This window comes from Brachycentrus maculatus, unplaced genomic scaffold (genome assembly GCF_059751285.1).
Source record: "Brachycentrus maculatus isolate JH-2025_06_01 unplaced genomic scaffold, ASM5975128v1 h1tg000199l, whole genome shotgun sequence".
Classification (NCBI taxonomy): Eukaryota; Metazoa; Arthropoda; class Insecta; order Trichoptera; family Brachycentridae; genus Brachycentrus; species Brachycentrus maculatus.
Window position 1 is genome coordinate 3,320,629 of NW_028280950.1, and position 25,009 is coordinate 3,345,637.

At 32.4% G+C, this 25,009-nt stretch overlaps 1 protein-coding gene across 2 annotated transcripts in view; it reads right to left on the bottom strand.

Moving 5' to 3' along the window:
* Positions 1-25,009, bottom strand: part of Hmgcr (HMG coenzyme A reductase) — an 85,877-nt gene that overhangs the window by 50,020 nt on the left and 10,848 nt on the right. Inside the window, exon 1 of one of the 2 annotated variants that reach the window (XM_088263512.1) lies at positions 24,291-24,434. The exons of the other annotated variant lie outside the window; for it this stretch is intronic. The gene's annotated coding sequence lies outside the window, so the exon portion shown is untranslated. Of the gene's footprint in view, positions 1-24,290; positions 24,435-25,009 lie in introns of those variants that run through there. 2 annotated transcript variants of the gene reach the window in all.

The window sequence follows — 25,009 nt, forward strand, 5'->3', positions numbered from 1 at the left end:
ATTCACAATACTTTAAGTGCGCTTAAATTTTAAAATATGGACACACTTAAAGTATTGTGACATTCTTATTTATATATTATTTACTGTTTCAGTATTTTTTTTAAAAACTGAGACCACCTTTTGACGAATAATTTGTACTGATAGTTTACAATTGAAAGGAACCGTATTTTAACAATTGTCCATGCGATCCATACTAAAGGGAAGATTTAAACATTAAAAATGCCCAAATTGTGAGCTGCCGATCAAAGATCGGAGTCTAAAAATGATGTCGACGGCCTTATTTAATAGTGCGATAACCGATATCCAGACTAAATGATTGGATTCGATTCTTCAATCAAGCGGCAAAAGCATCATAGGCGCATAAAAACGGACGAGCGATCCTAATATTTGGGTTATGTCAAGATTCGTCACCGCCCCAAGGCCAGACTGTCAATCTTCATGCTGCCGAATCAAGTTATCCACTTGTTATTTGTAGATCTGATTTTTCAGAAGGTCGGGACGTGGACATGTGGGCATGCCGGCTGCATATTCTATGCCATAGGTCGGCAATCTTCATGCTGCCGAATCAAGTTATTCACTTGTTATTTGTAGATCTGATTTTTCAGAAGGTCGGGACATGGACATGTGGGCATGCCGGCTGCATATTCTATGCCATAGGTCGGCAATCTTCATGCTGCCGAATCAAGTTATTCACTTGTTATTTGTAGATCTGATTTTTCAGAAGGTCGGGACATGGACATGTGGGCATGCCGGCTGCATATTCTATGCCATAGGTCGGCAATCTTCATGCTGCCGAATCAAGTTATACACTTGTTATTTGTAGATCTGATTTTTCAGAAGGTCGGGAAGTGGATATGTGGGCATGCCGGCTGCATATTCTATGCCATAGGTCGGCAATCTTCATGCTGCCGAATCAAGTTATTCACTTGTTATTTGTAGATCTGATTTTTCAGAAGGTCGGGACATGGACATGTGGGCATGCCGGCTGCATATTCTATGCCATAGGTCGGCAATCTTCATGCTGCCGAATCAAGTTATACACTTGTTATTTGTAGATCTGATTTTTCAGAAGGTCGGGAAGTGGATATGTGGGCATGCCGGCTGCATATTCTATGCCATAGGTCGGCAATCTTCATGCTGCCGAATCAAGTTATTCACTTGTTATTTGTAGATCTGATTTTTCAGAAGGTCGGGACATGGACATGTGGGCATGCCGGCTGCATATTCTATGCCATAGGTCGGCAATCTTCATGCTGCCGAATCAAGTTATACACTTGTTATTTGTAGATCTGATTTTTCAGAAGGTCGGGAAGTGGATATGTGGGCATGCCGGCTGCATATTCTATGCCATAGGTCGGCAATCTTCATGCTGCCGAATCAAGTTATTCACTTGTTATTTGTAGATCTGATTTTTCAGAAGGTCGGGACATGGACATGTGGGCATGCCGGCTGCATATTCTATGCCATAGGTCGGCAATCTTCATGCTGCCGAATCAAGTTATACACTTGTTATTTGTAGATCTGATTTTTCAGAAGGTCGGGAAGTGGATATGTGGGCATGCCGGCTGCATATTCTATGCCATAGGTCGGCAATCTTCATGCTGCCGAATCAAGTTATACACTTGTTATTTGTAGATCTGATTTTTCAGAATGTCGGGAAGTGGGTATGTGGGCATGCCGGCTGCATATTCTATGCCATAGGTCGGCAATCTGCATGCTGCCGAATCAAGTTATTCACTTGTTATTTGTAGATATGATTTTTCAGAAGGTCGGGAAGTGGATATGTGGTCATGCCGGCTGCATATTCTATGCCATAGGTCGGCAAAGTGTGGCTTCGGAGCCGCATGCGGCTCTTTGACCTTTTGAGTGCGGCCCCGGCACAAATATCAGCGGGAAGGCTCTTCGACTCTACGAATTCATGTGAACAATCTTGAACAATCTTTTTGAAGCATGAACCTCATTAAAAATAAACAGAGAAATCGCCTTGCTGACGAGAACCTGTAAATGTGCTAAAATAACGATATACAAACCGGACTTGGTCAAACTTTCAAAGGAGATGCAAGGACATTATTTGCAATAAATAGTGTTATTGTGGATACCTTCCTTACTCACAAAATATTTTTTATCTTATTAAGTGTAAAATCAAGTTTTATTGAGAGTACCCGTAAGTTAGGTGTAAAATTATAATAAAGGTGCACTAGAATTGCAAACAGATTTGGCCTAAGAGAATTTTTTAATAGTGCATATTTGGCACTTTGGCAAATATTTTTGCCGACCACTACACCAAACGAGATAATTCGATAAATCGGCTGCAACCGCTGTTCATTTTTGGTCAAATGTAGACTCAAGTGAAATTGCTACGGTCTTCTATTTATATAAAACAAAAATTATGATTACAATAATTATTTTAAAGACAGAGAAAGAAGATAAAGGAAACAGAATGTGAATATTTTCAAAAGGGGATTTGAAGTTGAATTTGATTGGTATTATGGGTAAGTCTTTATTAATTGCTTCGCTTATTTCTATTCTTCAAGATTATCTAAACGAATGCAAGTTTTATTTATGTGTCAAATTTCTATGTCCGTTGATTTATTAAAATTATAAGGTGATTGGCAAATAAAAAAAATATATTATTAAGACTAGAGAAAAATATATTTCATCTATATCTGTGTTTTTCTGACAAAGACAACATCATATAAAAAAAACCTCTATTAAAATACAAATATGATTATAATAAGCGTGGTAGATTTTTTTGTTTATTTTATTTTACTAAAATCAATTAATTTATCAATGAATTAAGATTATATTTTTATTTGTTTGGTAGAAAAATATTTCTTTTCTTCTTATAAATATTGTTCGCTTCTCGGGAATACCATTTTACAAATAGTCTGTTCAGCTGACTAAGTAAAAAAAGGTTAGCGGTCATAACGACTAGTGGATAATATCTCAAGTAATTATTAATTTGATAAGAAATACAATAAATTGCTACCGAGAAATCTTACTGATTGTTTAACAATATTATTATATCAATTGCATATACATATATTATGTGTATTCGCTGCAACGATGCTAAGAGGCGCGCGGAGGAAAAGTTTTCATGATCCAGTAGCCGTATTAATTTACTCACACGAGGCACGAAGCCATCATAAATATGCATCACACATAGCCGGAGAGAGAGTAATCGAACTTGCAACATTCACAAATTAAAAATAATAGTATCACTTTATTTCACTCGCGTAACGAGGACACATTATACAAAATTCATAATATAAAAATAGTTATATGAACAGCTGAAAACGAAATATAGATGTATGTCTTTAGTTATTTTTCTAGAAACACATCAAAATGATTGATTGAAAGCAAATCACTGCGATAACTGAATTTATTAGATCCTAAACAATATACTCATCACTATTGATAATGATTCTTTAAGATAAGCTTACACAATGTTATCGTTGGCCGGTTTCTAAAACTAGTCATTTAAAAAACTTAAGGTTGAAATACATAGTAGCTTCATTAATTGATTTTCCGGTCACTTTGTGGTAATATCCATTTATTTTTAAATTGAGTTTTACTTGGTAAATACCACTATTTCTTAAAATGTATTATGACACGTGTTTAGATGCATTCCGCATCATTTTTAAATACCGTAATGTTTGAAATCAACACAAAACACGGGTCACAAAAGATTTTAATAAATAGTGGTATTTACCAAGTAAACTTAAATTTTACTTTGTTTGAATTAAATTTTCAATTTTAGTTTCGGATACCATATTACATAAATATAAAAAAAGTACAAGAAAAATAAGTATCTTTTACAGTCATCCTAAAAAATAAATAGAAATTAGCAGTCATATTTTTACACAATTAATAAATTAATTACAAATATTAAGATTGATATAAACAGACCTTAGGTACATATTAAGAAATAAAAATATTTTATCGTGTTCATTAAATATTGTGATAAAATTACATTTAAAAATTACTATTATACCCTTTGGATTAAATGCATAAATATTACATAACATAAAAACAGGCATTTGAAGATTGTATTATATCAAATAACATACATTAAAAAATTATAGTGCTTTCATGGGTCATCAAACTAGCGTGTTTGTTGTTTTATGGGCATAGAGTTACATAAAAATGCATCGTGCGTTGATGCAACATAAAAATACCACGAAAATGTATTATTATCGATATTTTTTATATTATTTGGTTATAATATTATACTATCTTCACAACCAATCCAGCATTTCTTTAAAAATGGACATTGTGCAGTTAATGTTGGAAATGATAGGCAAAGCTGTTATAACAGGGAACTTGTAGTAATTTTTGTGACGTTTTATTTTGATACGAATTTTAAAGGGCTAAAAGTAAAAAAAGTAAGTTTTAAAGGGAAGAGAAAAATATACATGACGTAATCAACTAGTACTAAGGAAGGATTTAAAAAAAATCAATCCCAAAGAGGAGGGAAAGAGGCGACATCTTATATTAAGAAAACCAACCAAACAAAAGTAAAAATTAGTTCTCGTATTAAGACTATCCCATTAAAATAATATAATGTATTATTATTATACAATGATTAAAGAAAACACTTGTTTTTTACCAATTGAGTTTTATTATAGACTACATGTTTCAGAAGTTAAACTTCCATCATTCAGGTCTGTATAATAAAAAAAACAAGTATTTTCCTTAATCATTGTAACATGTCTTACCACAAAGTTAATGCCGAAACAATAAATAAAACATGTATTACCATGTTTCGAAAATTAAATTAAGGGGGAAAAAAGGAGGCGAATTTGAGAGGATATCCATATCTTTATAAGTGATAACTTACTTTTTTTGTATTTAATTAAAGAAAATAACTACAAATATAATTTTTTCCACATAAATTTTATTTGACCAGCGATCAGGTTTCGTTATAACCGACACCATCAGACTGGTATCTATGGTGGCTATTTTATTGTTATTGAAAAATTATGTAAATGTGTATTTTATATTTTAAAAAAATAGTATGTAGTCAAGAAGTGAAGTAGAAATGTCTTAAATAAAATATTTAATGATGCGAACGAACACGTGGCTTTTTTATAAGAATTTTCATCCCGGATAATGAATTCAAAGGAAAAGGCATTATCCTCACGCGGTATGCTTAATCATACGTTAATAACATCCACGATCTGTCTGATTAAGTAGATAATTAATTAAACTAACTAACTAACCATTACCCATTCCTTGATCAACCCATTCCTTTATTTTGCCTTTGTTCCATATTTTATTTTGACCTCTTACCTCCAAACCTCTTACCTAACAAATAAAAAATGTTTAGAACGATATATTGAAGTGTTCTAAACTAACTAACTAACTAACCATTACGCTGCTTCCCCACAGAGGTAGGCAGAGAGAATCGAACGCCACACCACTCTGTCTTTGCAAACATTCTTCGCCTCTTCCACATTCATGCATCTCCTCATACATACCCGACGATTATTACGACTCCTGACTCGGCCGCTTTCAAGTATTTGAGACACTTGATTGTGCCAAATTTTCTTCGGTCTTCCTTTGCTTCTTTTTCCAACTACATTCGCCTCATAAATTTGTTTACCGTTCTTTCCTCACTCATACGTTCCACATGTGCAAACCATCTCAATAGACCTTTCTTAATTTTATCGATAGTGCTTATCTCACCCTTGCATGCTTATTTCATAATTAATTAATTGAAATATAAAAAGTTCCTGACGAGGGAAACGTGGTTACAACATTTTGAGTGTGTCCAAATACTTGTACAAAAATCTAGATTATCTCCAATTAGGAGTTATTTTTTATTTATAAAAAATAACTCCTAATAAGGGGTAATTTTGATTTGTGAACAAGTATTGGAACATACTTAAAATGTTGTTAATAAATTAACTGATCAAATTATAAGATAACTTAAACCAGCCTATGACGGTTATCAGCCCTGTGAAAGCCCAGACTTTAATATTCTTCTTCATCTTTGTTGAGACTTCAAAAAATAATATAATAATGCATATTAAATCATAATATTATTAAATTAGAGTTTTTATTTTGTAATAAATTTGTACATCACAAACATAGGTTTACTACTACTGATCCTTATCCGCACCCAATGGTGCATATGGCACTACATCAAATTGGTGCAATGTTAATTGGATCGTTTATTGTATGAACTCAATTATATCATATATCCATATCATTTCATTCAGTTTTATTCAACAAAAAAATTAATATAAACATAACAAATAATATTCAAGGCGTATATATTAAAAGTAAGCAAGAAGACATAAAGGTGTAGAAGAATCCCGATTCGGAAATTCCTTCGGACACATGGAACAGATCAATATCCAATGTTATAATGATCAACATAGCGGTAGCTCTTCCTACAGGCATAACCATCGGCAGGTTGGTCCTGTGTATAGGAATGTAAAACAATCTATGCCGACGCTGTCTTAGGCAACTATCGGGAACATACAGACCAATGCTCCGGATAATTTCAGGATTATCGATCATACCGCGCAACAATCGATAAAAATGCGTAATCTAATACACATTCCTTCTAGTCTCTAAAGTATTGTAGCCAAGCATACCCTGGAGAACCTCGGTCGATCATATTCTTCTTCATCTATGTTGAGATGTCAAAAAATAATATGGAATCATGGTTAGCGGTCAGCATAAATACTCGTACTAACCCTAGAAATATAGTAAACTTGAAAAAATGTTTTAAACACCTGCCTTCGAGGTTTATTAATTTATTTCAATAAATTTTATGTGATTATTTATTTACACATATCGCTCACTCCTTTCAACAACGTCATATATAAAAAATCGTGTATTTTCAGTTGTGCATGTTTTCGGAATGTCCAGAAAATGTACTATGTCCCAGCAAAAGCGGCATATTTTTAACTTAATATTTACCCGCTACAGGGCAGTAAGTGTGATTTTTGTCTTTTGAAGAAAATATATTCTTTAATTATGTTTTTAAATATGCTAAATATTTTCCAAATGGAGAAAAACATCTAAAAGATCTGTCGCACAATAAAAAGTTCAATAAGTGGCACGATATTTATTTTTAATACATTTTATTATATTTTTAAACTTTAAAAACGATCTCCTGAAAAATCAAGTTTTTTTATTTACTTATATCGTTGTTGAAAGGAGTGAGCGATATACAAGAATGATAACATTAAAGATAATTCACTTTTACTACAAAAAAACAAAAACTTTAAACTTCTTCTATAAATCAAGGAAATTATTTAACACTTTCCGTACTACACAATATGATTATCTTTCTAGGGTTACGGTGTTTGGACCATGTGACATAATATTTCAAATATTAGTCTATCTCTAGGTACGGCGAGTAGTGAGCGCGCCTACATATATGTACTTTATGTACATTATGGCTTTGACACGCGTTTTTCCATTAAGGTGTTGATTTATTGGCGGAGTTACCCAACTGCCGTCCGGCGACCATTTCGTCAGCCGCGGACGTTGCTAACACACTAGCTGCTAACCATCACGTCCTCGAACAAAGCATCCGTCTGTGCGTACATTTTACATCCGTTAAGCCGTGAATCGGTAGTGGCACGGTGAAATCTCCGCGACGAAAACTGAAGTTTAAAGATTACCTCTCGTTGCACAGCTGAGATCCATTGTTGTGGCTACGTGCAGATTTCTTTGTAGAGTAAGTATATTGTGGATGTACTGGGAAAAAACGTTAACTCGAAAATACGCAATTTTATATAATAAAATAACAACTATTAATTTTTTTCCATATGAATTTTATTTGACCAGCAAACGGGTTTCGTCGGGTCAAGTAAAATTCATGTGGAAAAAAAATTAAATAGTTGTTATTTTATTATACAAAATGCAGTTCAACTTTAATATGCAATTTTCACTAATGATGCAGTATTCTAAAGTTTTCAACGTTCTATAAACTGGCAAAATACACTAAGTAGTGTGAAATGTCTTATTTATGAGGTTTTTAAAAGTAAATTCAACTTAAGGTTTAATAGCGGATATTTTATTCAGGCTAAAAGCTTTAAATAACAGGGATTTTAATAATGTTTGAATAACAGGGATTTTAGAGATAACGTTTTACGCCTTCGTAGTGTAATGGTCAGCACGATCGGCCACCGTACTGGAGGTCCCGGGTTCGATTACCAAGGGGGGTCAAATAAATAAAAGTGACTTTTTCACTCCAATATTTATTCAATATTACCCTGGACTGGTACCTGCAGCGGAGGGCTGATCACCTTTCCTTTATGTGTTAAAACGATCAAGATAACACTGTGGTTATATGACGCGATGCCCTATGCACCATAGAGTGCGGATAAGGGTTAGAAGTATAATGAAAAAGAAGTTTTATATTGTGGAACTTTTCAAAATTCTATGCTGACGCTGTTGAAGCTATTTACATATTAATAGAAAACTACAAAAAAATAATAGAAGACAACGTATATCTTTGCACTAAGATTTTATTATTTATAGAATTAAATTGACAATGCCATCGCAGAGCGAAATAGCTGTCACAAAAATCAGAAGAATCAGAATTAATTTTTAAATTTATCATACACTTTATTACAATGATTAAGTTCATTGATCTTATAAACATTTATCGGGTGGATATAATTGACTCAATTCCAATATCGGAACGAGTTTTATGCTTCAAATTCCAATACAGGGTAACATAAAACAATGGCTAACAAATAATAATAATTTTGGATAATTTATATAGGGCCATATTCGTAAAATACTACCTCAGGAGCACGTATACGGGTGGTTAATCTAGTATTCAAAAAGACATATTCACCTAACGCATGGCAACCCTAGTAAGTATCTTTAACCCTTTGGAAGCGTATATAGTCTAAAGTCACCCGAATTTTTTCTTCTTTAGACGCGTAAATCGACTATAGTCCATGACTTTTACGAATTTTATAGAATACTTTTATAGAATAAGAATAGAATGGAAAATTTGCTTTTTTCAAATCAACTTTTATTTTTCGCTTAACGCGTTCAAAGGGTTGATAAAAATGTATGGAGAAGTCTAGGTTATTCAAACTAATGCAAAAATTATTTAGATTTTTACATCCTGCAAAGCAGAAAACGTGATTTTATGTAAATTTGACCAAATGAATTAAAGTTGAATCCAGGTGTTTAAGACCCTCATTATATACTCGATCCACGATCCATTACGATATCCATAACCTTGACGCAACATCGTTCTACCAAAATTGTCCGTTTTATAAATACCACATTAAATATTGGTTTATTGAGGCGTGGATAAAAGTTTACAAAAAAGCACGTGGAGTATTTGGACATCTTCAGTGTATTGAATGTGTACTAGAAGAGGGTATTATCACTCGGGAGGAATATCTAATTTCAAATACTCAACCTATAAAGGATTGTGTAAGACTCGTTTTGTGTTTATAACAGCCGATACAATCAATATTTTCATTCATCATTTTCTTTTGCAAAATTCGCCTTCGTAAAAACGTTGTTGGTAACGAATGACGTCACAGAAACAAATCCACACTACTACTACTTTTACAGCTCTATCAAGCAGATACATAAAGGGATACACCCCATAATACACCCGATGACGTTAAATTTTATGACGTATAGCGGTGTCCATTTTTCGTTTAATAAAATATCTAAAGTTTAAACCATCATATCTCCCTTATTTACCTACAGATTTCAATAAGAATCGTACCGATAGTCTTGTGATTTTTCATATTAATTTATTAGTTAATAACATCATTCAAAATCCCTTTTATACGCGTTAAGAAGATTATAAGCAGCCAGTCAACTATAACCGGAGCACCCTACCCGAGCCGGGTTAGTGAACGGGGAGGAGAGAAAGTGACCAGCCTTGACTGAGTGCGGTAAGCGCGCTATGGAGATACCCGAGACACCTACATACAGCGCTAACCTTTGCGGCGCGTACTGTGAGCGTCAATACGGTATAAATATATATTTTTTACCACTTGGCATTATATTTTATTAACGAACAATAAAAATATGTATTATTCTTCTTTTTTAGTCTTCTATCCTGGATATATCCAGCAGTGGAAGACAGAAGGCAGCAGAATAAGAAAAATAGGAGATAATAAAAGAATAAGGCCTCTTCCGTTTCTTCCGGTCGGTTGCTGCTCACAGACAATTTTTACCTAATATTTTTGAGGACTTTCGACGCCTCTTTGATTCTCCCAAGGTCTCCATTTTAAAATTTCAAGTGTCCATCTTGTGGGGTCTTGTCTTGCAACATGTCCTATCCATTGCCACTTCAATCTTGCTACGCGATCTATGATATCGGCTATTCTGGTTGTGCTCTTCATTTCTTATTCTGTTTCTTAGGCTTATACCAAGAATGGGTCATTCCATGGACCGCTGTGTGCATCTGAGCTTTTTTGTTTGTTTGTAAGAGCTATGGTCTCTAATGCATATGTAGTCACTGGCAATATACATTATTCATGTTTTCCTTTTGAGACTAGTCGTAATATCTTTATTTTCCAGTATATGTCTAAGATTGCTAAAAGCTGCCCAACTCATTCTTATTCTTCTTGACAGTTTTCCGCCGTTTGGTTTTCTTCGCCCAGTTTTATCTTATGTCCAAGATATACATATCCATATACTATTTCGAGGTTTTTAGTGATGAACAGTGAGGATCTTGTTTTATGGACTTATAATTTTCGTTTTTGTAATGTTCATTTTCAGATCGATTTTACTTTTTTATGTATTCATTTTAACAAGAAGGTTTTTAACAGTAGGACGTTAATGTATTTTTATTTACAGTAAACTACTTATTTAGGCTTAATTTTATTGCGATCCTTATTCAAAATAAATGTATGGTATAACGAGAGAAAAAAAACTGATTATTATCATTGCGAAAAAATGCACTAATCTCTTTGTTGTCAACAAAATGGTAATTGAAACTGATAAACTTTGATTGTAAAAATCAAAATAGGTAGTTTGAGATCTAATATAAAAATTAATAAAAAAACGCTATCATAGTATTACACAATCTGAGATTTATTTTACATCAAGTCAAATTAAAGATAATCAATTGGCGCGTGGATAAGCGAAATTACTGAAAAGATAAATTACATTGATTATTATTTATCAAGTCATTAAGTAAATATAATTAGTTCGTGAGAACAATATCACATTTCCACATAAAATAGCAAATGAAATATGTGGAAATTAATTACCGTAAGCAATATTTTTTTAATGAATGTATCGGGTACATAGAAGTGCATTAAATATTATGTTCTTAAACTAACGAGTAATATTCAGGAACGAATTATTCTCGCTATGGGAGATTTCACTTTATTACAAATAATAGTGCATCAATGCATTTTCTGGTAAATATCTCGACCTAAACTATCATCAGTCAAAAAACTGACTAAGACTATTTTGAGTATTTATTTAATTATTTATAGGAGTATCTTTCGTTTTAACTAACAAAATAAAAATATTAAAAAAATAAATCACTTTTTTCGTGGACTTACAACTTGGATAACTCGGTAGCGAAAAAAATATATTTAAATTCTTCTCTTGTGAAATTTAATTTTGTGGCTTACTGAGTATAAGTAAGAGGGTCAATCTCTGTGTCCTGATCCTGATAAATATCAATTGTTTTGGTCCGGTCATTTTAGGCATTATTTGTGGTTCACGTTACGAAGTTATTGCGGCATTATTGAGCGTCGTGATATTTCATGACGCGTGTATAAGTACTTAGTTAGACAAAATAATATGATAGCATGGAAGAGGTTGAATGATGTACGGGAATGTTGTGGTGACGAGGTCGGAATCGCCTGAGTCGGTGAGGTGTGACGTCACGCGAACCCACAATCAACGACAAACTACTGATTTATAAGTGTAAAAGTTTTATTTTATTTATTATTATTATAATTATTATTTTTTATTTGTATACATTTACTTAAATCACAATTTATACATATTTCGAACTTTTTTTTGCAGAGACCCACCAAGCCACCTTGTGTGTCTTGTAGGCCGTAATAGTAAGATAATTAAAATATTATTAGGATTGAAAAAAATATTTCACAAATAACATTATTCTTCTCCCCACCCAAGTATCCGCCCTTGTCTATGAACCTAATCCTAGAATTGCTGTCATAATTTCTAAAATGAAAAAGCTAAATGCATTTCAACCATGAAAATTTTCATAAATTTTTATTATTACTTTTTACTATTATTTTGATAGTAATTAAAATAAGACTGGCAGAAAACATCCTCTTACTGGGTGACTGCCAAATGAATAAATAAAAAAAAAACTCTTAAGCGTTCATAATAACAAATTCACATTAAAAATATTTAAAAAAAAAATTATGTATAAAAATACGTTCGAAGAAGATGATTTCTTCAGCATTGATTATGGTTTTATTAATTTGAAATACACAGTATTCCCAGCGTGAGCGAAAATAAAAAGTAAAAATGGAAATAAACCCGTAGTGTAGATAACTTTACAACATTTTGAGTGTGTCCAAATACTATAATAATATAATAATATATAATAATAATAATTTAATATATATATAGAACTTCCAAGACTTTGAGTAGTGTGGTTGTCAATACTGGGTAGAATTGGTGAATGTTACACGTGTGTAAAGTGATCACTTAAACCAGCCTATGACGGTCGTCAGCCCCGTAAATGCCCATACTTTAATATTCTTCTTCATCTTTGATGAGATGTCAAAAAATAATAGATAACTTTGACTTACCCCATCGGAAGTCGACATAGAGCGATCATGCACGGTAGATAAATATATCATTCGCTGTAGTACGAGAGCGCAAAAGTATAATTTAAGTAAGGGCATCGCAACGTAGAATTTTCAAGCGTATTTTTTAGCACAAACATACGAATGATACATTAATAGATAATAAGATAATATTTTTTTTTATCGTGAATAAAATTTTATTATCATTTTACTATTATTTTTTTAATTTAAATTTTCCACGGAATTCATATTAACAAATTTAATAACTAACGGAATAAAAATGATTAAAAAATATCATTGTTTTAAGTACGTTAGCGAAATTCGATTCAGGGCTGGGTAATTTGTTTATTTTGTAAATATATACATTCATGAAAATATTACTATGGATCTCCCTTAAATAAAAATGTATAATTACTACTACTACTACCATCACGCCGTTTCACGCAGGGGTAGGCAGAGAGGATGGAACGCCACACTCTTCGCCCCTGACATACACTCCTAGCTTCCTTCACATCCATACATCTAGTCATACATGCCCTCCGATTACGCAGACTTTTGACAACGTCAGATTTTAGGTTCTGATTGATCTGATCGTGCCAAGTCTTTTTCGGCCGTCCTCGTTCTGTTCTCCCGCTCACATTCGCCACATATAGTTACTAAGTTCAATATTTAAACTAAAACGACTTAGGTAGGTGCGGATCTTAGTAGCTGGATTTCGTATACAATATTTTGGTAACAGGTGTTAATAACGGAACGCGGAGAAACTAATTAATAGAGAAACGCTATTATATATGCAGTTTGAATAAAAGTATTTTTCTGTGTTAAATGCAGTAATTAATTTAAAATTAAACAAGGTTTTAAACGACCATTTTTAGTTGATTTTTTGTTTTATCTTGATCATTACTTACACGAAGGCAGGGTGATGCATTTTAGGTACCATACCAGGGTAATATTAAATAAATAATTAAGTGAAAAATTACTAATATTTACATTATTTTTGACATATCAACATAGATGAAGAATGTAGTAAGTAACATTTATCACTTCTATGTCAATCATGGGAATTGGTGAATATTACACGTGTGTAAAGTGATCTGGTTGGCGATCAGGATTAATGTTTTATCCTGAAAGATAATTTATTAAGTAGGTACATATGTTTACTCTCGTAGATAAGATACGAACAAAGAAAACCGAAATAAAGTTAATTATGATTTTGTATAGTAAAAACTGCATTTTTATTATGCGTTTTAAATGATAAGGACACACCTCACAATTTTACATAGTTTTAAAATGTCCTTGCATTGTGAAACACACCTGCTGCCAATATTATTCCGTACCTACTACACAGCACGGCTGTCCAAACTTAAAACACAGTAAGGGACATTTTTTTGTAGTACTTTTTTTTGCATTTTTGGGCTAAGTAGAATCAACTTCGTCCAAAAATGCAAAAAAAATCGTACTCCAAAAAAAATGTCCCTTACTGTGTTTTGAGTTTGGACAGCCGAGCAAAGGTGCAAGTACACTATTTTTAACCGAATTTCATTTATGCTTTGAGAAACTCAATGCTTAAAAAATGCATTGTTTTTGAAAAGGAAAAATATGCGTTAGCAATCTTTTTTTTGTCTAATCCTTGAAAGCTTTCCAAACGCACTATTCACGATACATACACGCAATATAAAATACTTGTTCACAAAATGGATTATCTCCGAATTGGAGATAATCCATTTTGTGAACAAGTATTTGGATATACAATTAAAATGTTTTAGACTAATACTTATTTTGTTCCCCCTAGGAATCGACCCGGGCCTCCAGTACGATAGCTAAACGGGTTAACCATTACACTACGGAGGCTGACAAAAATGGGAGTTTAAAAGTTAGTAACACAAAGGAAGCTATGCAATAAATATAAGAGAAAGAAAAAGATTTATGATTCTGATCGGATGCTGCGCTAACAAAGTAAAGAGACTTTGCAAGAGACAACTATTTCTATTCTTCTTTGATTTAGGACACAACCCTTTTCGAATTTATATTGCGTGTATGTATCGTGAATAGTGCGTTTGGAAAGCTTTCAAGGATTAGACAAAAAAAAGATTGCTAACGCATATTTTTCCTTTTCAAAAACAATGCATTTTTTAAGCATTGAGTTTCTCAAAGCATAAATGAAATTCGGTTAAAAATAGTGTACTTGCACCTTTGCTCGGCTGTCCAAACTCAAAACACAGTAAGGGACATTTTTTTTGGAGTACGATTTTTTTTGCATTTTTGGACGAAGTTGATTCTACTTAGCCCAAAAATGCAAAAAAAAGTACTACAAAAAAATGTCCCTTACTGTGTTTTAAGTTTGGACAGCCGTGCTGTGTAGTAGGTACGGAATAATATTGGCAGCAGGTGTGTTTCACAATGCAAGGACATTTTAAAACTATGTAAAATTGTGAGGTGTGTCCTTATCATTTAAAACGCATAATAAAAATGCAGTTTTTACTATACAAAATCATAATTAACTTTATTTCGGTTTTCTTTGTTCGTATCTTATCTACGAGAGTAAACATATGTACCTACTTAATAAATTATCTTTCAGGATAAAACATTAATCCTGATCGCCAACCAGGCTTCCTTAAATAACATTGTATGTACATATATATTTAAACGCGATAACAATAATGCATAAAAACTGATCTTTTCTTTTGCTAAGCTGATAAATAAGGAAAAAATAATATTTCAATTAGCACGAACGGTAAAACCATGGCGATGGTAATACCAACGCCTTCCTCAAGACGATGGGATTCCAAGTCGCGAGTGTTGCTAGTTTTGGTGTCTTGCGTAGCATTGTTTTCTCTTTTCAATATCGCCTATCGTGTATTGCCAGTGGCGTGCAACGTATATAAGCACAAAAAAGCGCCAACCTGACGTAACTTGCACATCGCTAACTCCTTTCAACAACGTCATATATAAAAAACTTGTTTTTTCAGTAGAACAATTTAAAGTTGAAAAATATAATAAAATGTATTAAAAATAAATATCAAGCCACTTACTGAAGTTTTACTGTGCAACAGATCTTTTTTGGTAAGACCTGAATGTTTTTTCTCCATTTGAAAAATATTTACTATGTTCAAAAAAATTAACAATACATTTTCTTCAAAATGCAAAAACAACACTTTCTGCCTTGTATCGGGTAAATATTAAGTTAAAAATATGCCGCTTTTGCTGGGATAAAGTACATTTTCTAGGCATTTAGAAAATATGCACAACTGAAAATTGACGATTTTTGATATATGACGTTGTTGAAAGACGTGAGCGACATTTATGATATTTAATTTAACATGAAGTAAAGTAATGAACTCCATTTTGGTTAAGTCTCATTTAATACGGTGATTTTCGATACTTTTAAAATATTATAACGCCATCTCTCGATAAATTTCTCTATTTTTTAGTACGGCTACATAATTACAAAACCTCACAATAAGCGTATTTTTTTGAGGAAATAATCAAAATAATCGATTTATAGGCCGGCGAACCATAAAAGGTGTTCAAATTAAATTTCCTTCTCTATAAATTTGAACAGATTTACTTTATCCAAAGATATTGTATGGTACAGTCGGAAGCTTGTCGAGTTTAAACACGCATGCAATTTACGCAAGAGTTTTTTAAATAAAAAAAAGTGCTACTCCTACTCCTTGCCCTGCACGCCACTGTGTGTTGCCTACCAATATTCCGATACGGACAAAGAGAAATGCTACTTCGCCATTATGATAATACGGTCCATATTTGTATCTCACGCGGCGATCCTTAGCGGTATACATAATACAACATTCCCGCGATTTTATAATTAGTTACGTGCATTATATAACGCGGTTAGAAAGAAGTGAGGCTTTTTATACTAAATAAATAAATCAAGACATTATTATTTATATTAGAGAATTGCTGGATTCACGGGGAAAGTCGCAATAAATAAACGATGGTTATGTTTTTGTATCGTTAAATAATCGTGGTTAAAATTTACTCCTTAGCCAGTGCAGTGGGCACAGCTTGCACTGAAAAACTTATTATTTTATTTGAATATTTCGAAATTATTATTTTTTTAAATTAAAACTGATGACAGTTTTTTTAAGATTTTGAAATCTTAACCATGGTTAAAAAAAAGTGAAAATCTAATAAAAAAAAATACCTCTAGCCTCAAAGAGTCGTGAAGTTTTAACATGCCACAAAAACCGAATTAATATCAAGGAATAAGAACTAAGTATTGAAGTAAATACTGCCTAATTTAAATTAAAATATTGAAATCTCAAGAAAGATGAAAAAGAATATGGAAGTCTGGGTTTTTACAGGGCTTACGACTTGTTATGGGTTAGTTTGAGTAATCACTTTATACAGGATAACATTCACCATTTTAGTCATGATTGACGACCACACTACTGAATGTGCAATTTGTGTGGTTGTCAATTATGGGTAAAATGCAGAATGTTACACGTGCATAAAGTGATAACTTAACCCAGCCTATGACAGGTCGTAAACCCTGTACATACTTAGAGTTTAATATTCTTCTTTGTCTATGTTGACATTTAAATAATTAATTATAAATGATTCCTAAGTGGAGAAACCCAGATTTATGAATAAGGATTTGATCACACTGAAAATGTTGTAAATAAATGAAAATAATAATGTTCTCAGAGAGAAAATTATACACAAGTAAATGATTTTGCTAAAAGTCCGTTATTAAATACGTTTCCAATCACTCATCATCCCTGATCCCTTTTGATTAAGACTGCCAATCAACAAAAAAAAATAAAGCCACTGAAGATCAACCTAAGCTTTTTTGCCAAACCGTTAAATTAATTTGAATATTGTTTAGTAGACAGAGTTTTAGTATTAATCAGTCTTGATAAAGAAGCGGTTAGCTTCGAAACCGGTAGACATTATAATTAAGTCATAATAAATAGTTGTAGTGCTTTTAAAACAAAGTTACATTTTACAACATTTTGAGTGTGTCCAAATACTTGTTCACAAAATCTGGATTGTCTCCAATTACAGGAGTTATTTTCATTTTTTTTTTTTTTTTGACATCTCATCAAAGATGAATAAGAATATGGAAGTCTGGGCATTTACGGGGCTGACGACCGTCATAGGCTGGTTTAAGTGATCACTTTACACACGTGTAACATTCACCAATTCTACCCATTATTCTTCTATTATTGTTCTAGTGATACAAGAACAAGGTTTCTAAATTGGTTCATATATATAGAACTTCCAAGAATTTGAGTAGTGTGGTTGTCAATAATGGGTAGAATTGGTGAATGTTACCCGTGTGTAAAGTGATCACTTAAACCGACCTATGACGGTCGTCAGCCCCGTAAATGCCCAGACTTCCATATTCTTCTTCATCTTTGATGAGATATAAAAAAAAACAAACAAAAAAAAAGTTACATTTTAATTATAAAATGGAAAATCGCAAAGTGCTTCGAATAAAAATTATAGAAAATAATTTAATGCGGATTAAAGAGTTAATTTCATTATCGTGTAGGTGTGTAACTTTACAAACGTTTTAACCTCATCATTAAGTTCTTCCTGCTTAAAGGCTTTATCGGGAGATATACGTGAAATTTTCAACGTAACTGATAAGAAAAGTCGAGCTTCATTTTTATCTCAACACGTCACCGGTGAAAGTTATTAAAGAAGTTCAAATTCGTGTATCAATTGTAAGAATACATAAAAGCGAAGTGAAAATTTGCATTCGGGTGTGCACACTGCGTACTTGTATATATTATAATGTGATTTATACATACTGAATACATGCATGTGTGTAATATAAGCCACATGGAGATAAAAATCAAAGTGAAAACGAGCCATATACCCACATAGTAAATTTATTCGTACTGTATTCGTCACTTTACTAATATTTTTAACACGTGAAATAAAATAAAAAAGTAATATTTAAATCATATTCAAAATAAGTATTTGGTCCAAACGGATCGATGTTAAAAAGAAAAAAATGTATATTTTAACTATATAAATAAAAATGTTCGTTTGTTCAAAATCGTAAATCTTCTGAAGTGATTCACCGAATGCTTTGAATTTTTGAGATGTTTCATACGAACTGTGACAGGTGATTTCAGCTGGAATAAGTAAAAGATGTTTTTTTATTTCCGCTTTTTACGCCGTAATAGCAGCGCCATCTGTTGAAAGTAACGACAACACACGCAATACTAAACATTGCTCATGGCGGACAGCTTGCTTCTTGACTCAACATTGAACATTGCTGTTTTACAGATTTTTAAAAAATATTCTCATTGCTTTACAAGCATTGTGAAATCGAGCATATTTGAATTGTGTGCTCGCATTTTATTTCTTTTCCGTGCAACCAGACTGAGCCACAGCAGCGCGTGTCGATGGACACGGTATTACTAGATGAAATATAGTAAACCCCCCTATAACGTTGATATAGGTGCCGCGTTATCGGAGGGAATGTCATAAGGGGTTAATGTTATAAATAGTATTTTTACATTTTAAACAGCAGAATAACGTAAATGATTAAATTAATATTAAAACACAATTCAAAAATATTAACCCCCCTTTCGTTAACGCGGTTCCTACGTCTACATTATAGGGAGGGTTGCTGGCAAAGTACGGGCAAAGTATTCATGGATTGATTTATGAAACAGTTGTTAGAGCTGTTCAAAGTAGAGTAATCCAATTGTATTCAAGTTGCCATGACCGTACACTATAAGGTAGCTGGAATCTTTCAAGGAACAAAATAAGAAAGCAGTTTCTAGAGCGGCGATGGGCAACCTTTTACAAGGGCGGGTAGATTTAATAAATCTTAGTTCTCTTATATAAGTTTTTATGCTATTAAAATAGAGTTTTGCATATGTAATATTATTATTATATTACTTCATACCGTAAGAAAATTAAACTGATGAATAATTATTACAAATCAATGTTACTTATTTATGGTTTTGGCGTTTAATTTGTAGAACTCCATTTTAATTTATGTATTAATTTTTAAATCAAACACAGATTTTTTGAGTCTACTAAGTTGTATTTTATTTAAAAAAAAAAACACATAAAAATTAATATTGTGACAATTGTTTCCGTGTATATGGCATTTTCAAACGAACTAATCAATAATACAATTGATTTTTTAATATTATTTTTGACACCTCAACATAGATGAAAAAGAATATAGAAGTCTAGACATTTACAGGGCTGTAAGTCCTATAAATGCCTAGACTTTCATATTCTTCTTCATCTATGTTGAGATGTCAATAAAAATGTAAAAAAAACTCCTAATTGGAGGTAATCCTGATTTGTGAACAAGTATTTGGTCATACTCAAAATGTTGTACATTTGATTTTTGTTAAAATCGCCCCTTTTACGGTTTTGATACGGCATATGAACCTTTCGCCCATTCTCTCGTTATCCATACGCTCCATATGTTCATTCTACCTTAAATAATTTTTCTTATTTTTTTAAAAATTATTTACAGTCCAGCCTTACATTCCTTTTTAATATATTTATTTTAGATTCTGACATACAACGATTTCCCACACATTCTTCTACTCTTATACTTGAATTAATGACAATAGTTTTGATAATTTCAATAGAACCATTTTCGTAAAATACTACCTCGAAGGCGCTTCATGTGGTATTACATGACACATTGTTTATTCTTGAATAAAACAATAGTAAAAGTTATGTCAAAGGTCAACCTTCCTTTGGGTAAGCGTCAGATTACCTGGTCAAATTTATCGCATTTTGATATCGGGCTCGGGTCCGTTAGGGTCGCATAGCCATCGAACCTTTTAACTAGAGATATGATTTATAAATAACTGCTAATTTTTCGATTACTCGATTGGGTTAGTTTATCATACTGTTTCTTTGTTTATATTTCTTTCCAGCATAAGTTTCTGATGTCAAATTGTCTAATATATTAACTTGAAATACGTAACTAAATTTGCCCACTAATTAGCTTTTTAAGTGATCGAATTCAAAAACTGAATTAAATAACCACATCTTCTTAAGAAATCGTAATTGAATTCCCTTTTTGATACGATCGCCCATTGACACAAGATACAAACTATTCTTTTAAGAAAATGCTCTTATAATTTACCTGTCGGTATAAGCGTAGCCATTTCCGCAATAATACAAAACTATTACACATTTGTACAAAATACCACACAACTAAGGTACATATATAGTATAAAGAGAGCTTTTAAATTTATGAAAAAATAAAATACTGCCTTATTTTAGAAAAAAAATCGTTTCACTAACACATACGAGTGACTACTTTATATAAAGTCAGTCAAATAAAGTTAATTCTACACATTATTTTAATCAATTATGGATTAATTAAAACATGTACTATTATAAATAAAAAATAAAGACGACGATAAGTGGCTGCGTTCGGATAATCAATTAAAAATATGGCAAAGATTGATCACCGCTGTTCCAGATTCCTCTTTTCGAGTTTAAAGTGGTCGTATCACAGTTATTATCAGTATTATTCATTCGGCGCTAAGGATTTGGCCCGCGCCTACGACTGATAGCAGATAGAATGCACGTCTTATTAATATAAACAGTAATCATTTATTAATATCTATTTGTCACGTGCTAACTGTACGGTAAGTATATTATAAGATAAAACTGATGATCAATTACAATGTTATTGTAGATTATGCAAATTATACGAAAGGGTCATATTACAATTAACATACGAAGCAATAAAATGAAAAGTTTTGATAAAAAATATCCAAGTTTACATCCAGTAATTCCTCGTCTTCTTTTGACTTGTGTTCTACAAGTATTAGAAAGCTTACGGTGTCGAATTTAGGTTGTGGTCATGACCCATTAAACTGATCATTCCCTACCTATTACAAAACTGAAACGAAGGTTAGTAATTCAATTCGAAAGTAATTTAATGATTTTATCGTAAACAAAATGATAAATAATATTACGTAATCAAAGGTCATAGGTTTCAGGGCCAATATGATTCAGGACAATTCCTACTAAGTATTACGTATATTTAAACATATGATTCTAACATTTCTATTCTAATACCTAATACCACAAAGTTAAAAATGCTTTTAATATACAAAATATATAATTCTAACACAATAATAAGGGAATATTTTATGGAGTCGGCATGATACAATTTCCTCATATTCTCATTACGTTTTTTAAAAGGGAATAATTATTTCAATGTTCTTATTACGTTGAAAAAAATAAACTTTTTAAAAACTAAGTATGTCTACAGTCTTGGTCAAGTTGTGGCAGAACGAGGATCGATCCACGAAAATTATGATCAAGTTCGTGACATTACCACGGGACCGCAACCGGACTCATCATGTAAAATAACATAGTAAATAATTATCTCATTAAACGAATTTACGATCGAATCTAAATAGAAAATTTAATGAAATACTCATACATGACCAAATCCATATATTTTTCCATGGATTGTTTTTATGAAACATTTTTTTAAATATAATAAATAAAAAAACATAAATTCAATTAAAAAACTTAAATATGGGAAAAATGCATAAAAATCTACGTAAAAAAAAATAGCAGACATAAAATGATCGGACGTTTGAACGATAGTAAATTATGTACATTTACAGGCTACGGTATTTTTTTCACTATTGCAGAACTATACGAATTTGTTTAAGAAGAAAGTTTCACGTATTACATAAAAATTATAATTTTTTTAGTTACGTCAGCGTGATGCAAGACGGTAGTAATTTTAAGTCGATATCATATCCGTTTCCACGTTTTATTAAGTGCCATTTCCTCTTTTAATAAAATAACACCAAGAAAAATAACAGAAAATTACGTAAACTAAGAGACATTACGTACTTACCTGAAGATTCACAAGTAGGTTAATGGATAAGATGAAAAAAGTGTAAAGTTGCTGATGTCGACTGCGTTACTAACATGCCGCGAGTATTTACGTTTTGATTTTTTTTCATTAAATTGTGAAATAAAGTATGTACCCTATTTCATCCAAAAGCTGAAAATAATGTAAACATGGAACAGGTAGTTGCCAATTGGAGCGGAGAGCTAATAACTGTTCAGACCCAATACAATATATCTAGGCTTATAGATTTAGAGTACCTAAATGATGCATAAAAAATCAAAATTGTAAACATTGACAGGGATATGTGAAACTAACAAAGGGGTTTCCGATACTGTGGGTGCTGGTTCGTATTCAAGGAATGTTAAGTGATGCCATGTGTTTTTTGAGCGCGAGCTTGTATCCGACGAGTCAGCAGTGGGGGAAAGGGTAAGGGGTGATCCTGAAATATTGTCTGTGAACTTACAACAATAATATTGCGTCTCCTGCAAGTTACAGGACCACATACAAGAATGCACGAAAACGCCTGTTTGATATGCTCTTATTACTTCATACAAAATATTTTTGATATCTCAACATAGATGAAGAAGAATATGGAAGGCTGAGCAATTACAGGGCTTACGACCGTCATAGGCTGGTTTATGTGATCTTCTTCTTTTTCTTCATCTACGTTAAGATGTCAAAAAATTATGTAAAAAATAACTCCTAATTAGAGATAATCCAGATTTGTGAACAAGTATTTGGACACACTCAAATTATTTCATAATTTAAATGATATTTTTGTAGATGTAGATCTTAAGAATGAAGTAAGCTAGATTCACAAGCGAACTCTCATATTATTGCATTACAGTAATTATTGAATAATAAATATAACGTATTAACACGCAAGTAAGAACTTCACATCCCTAAAACCATTTCACAAAATTATTAACACTATTTTATTTTATTTGGGAATTTTACAGAATATTTACGTTAATCAAGTCATTCACACAAATGAGTTACAGAAAATAAGTACTTGTACTTATTTTGTGCGATTATTGTTTGCAGGCATTATAATTATTAACACTAATTTATGTTTTATCATACTTTTATTAGAGAGTAATTATACATTTACAGCTATACACAATAAAAAAAAATATAAAACAATGAATGGAAACAATAATCTATAATTTAAGTTAACTTTTATAAGTAAAAGTAATAAAACTTCAAAAGAAGTGAGTAAGTATGCGTTATTAAAATATTCTATTAAAAAATGTTCATTGTGTATTCCTATTGCAATAAAATTAATAGATAGGGAGATTTTTTTGAAATTATCAAGCATAAAAAAGCAATGGTTTTATGATACCAAAATAAACGAAAATGCATTAAAGAAGAGAGAACTTGAAATTATTTTAAATTAAAGAGAGGAATTAAAAATATTCTTTAATAAATGATCCATTGTCTATTCTTATTGCAATAAAATAAACAGATTTTTTAAATTATCGTGCATAAAAAAAAGCAATCGTTTTATGATATCAAAATAAACAAAAATGCATTAAAGAGAGGTTACGAAGAGATGCAACTGGTGTGAACCAGAAGGAAAATTTATTATGTTTACGTAATATATAAACAAAACAATACCGCGAATAGTACCACGTGTATCGTCAGACCCGACAACACTAAGCCAAACGAGAGTAAAAAAAACCACTTACATAATAAGAAAGGAAAATCTCAATGGAGAACGCTTTCAGCGCGAGTGGTAACTAACTGTAAGCGCGTATAGGTGCCGTTTCGCGGGTACTCAGATGCGCGGGCAGCACTCGACACAGAAAAAACACACGGTAGACTAAACGACTGCTGGCGCGCGACTGAACTCGACTTGCGAAGATTCGAGCCAGGAGCCAAGAGTGTGCCGAGAAACGAGTTCTTTCTCCACGCGCCAACGCGGCCGATCCGGGAAATGCGAATTTTCTCGCACGCTTTCGGGATGTCAGTGGTCACGTGGTCGCCGACATTTCACCTTCGCAGAGTTCAGGGAACAAATTGGCCAGACTTGCCCGCCACTCGGGGGCATTCCAATAACGACGCCTCGGTTCACGGTTATTCAACAAATTACGTCTCTTAAATAATTTATTGGCATTAAGGTAAAGTTGATTTCCACTTTGTGAAACACATCAATAAATTTGGCAAACTATTATTGTGAATTTATCGACATCCGCACGCAATGGACTGTTGACTAGTGAGATCAAAAAATGATATCATTAATATTTTTAATGTTTATGGCATTTACTTTGTGGTCAATTTGACTTTTTTTTACAAAAATGATAGCAACGTTAGTGTATAACCACTCACCAAGATTTTAGTCAACCGGTTTCGAGACCCTGGTTTCGGTTTAGACCCTGCTTAGTTCTTTCAGCCCTCACGGCTGTCC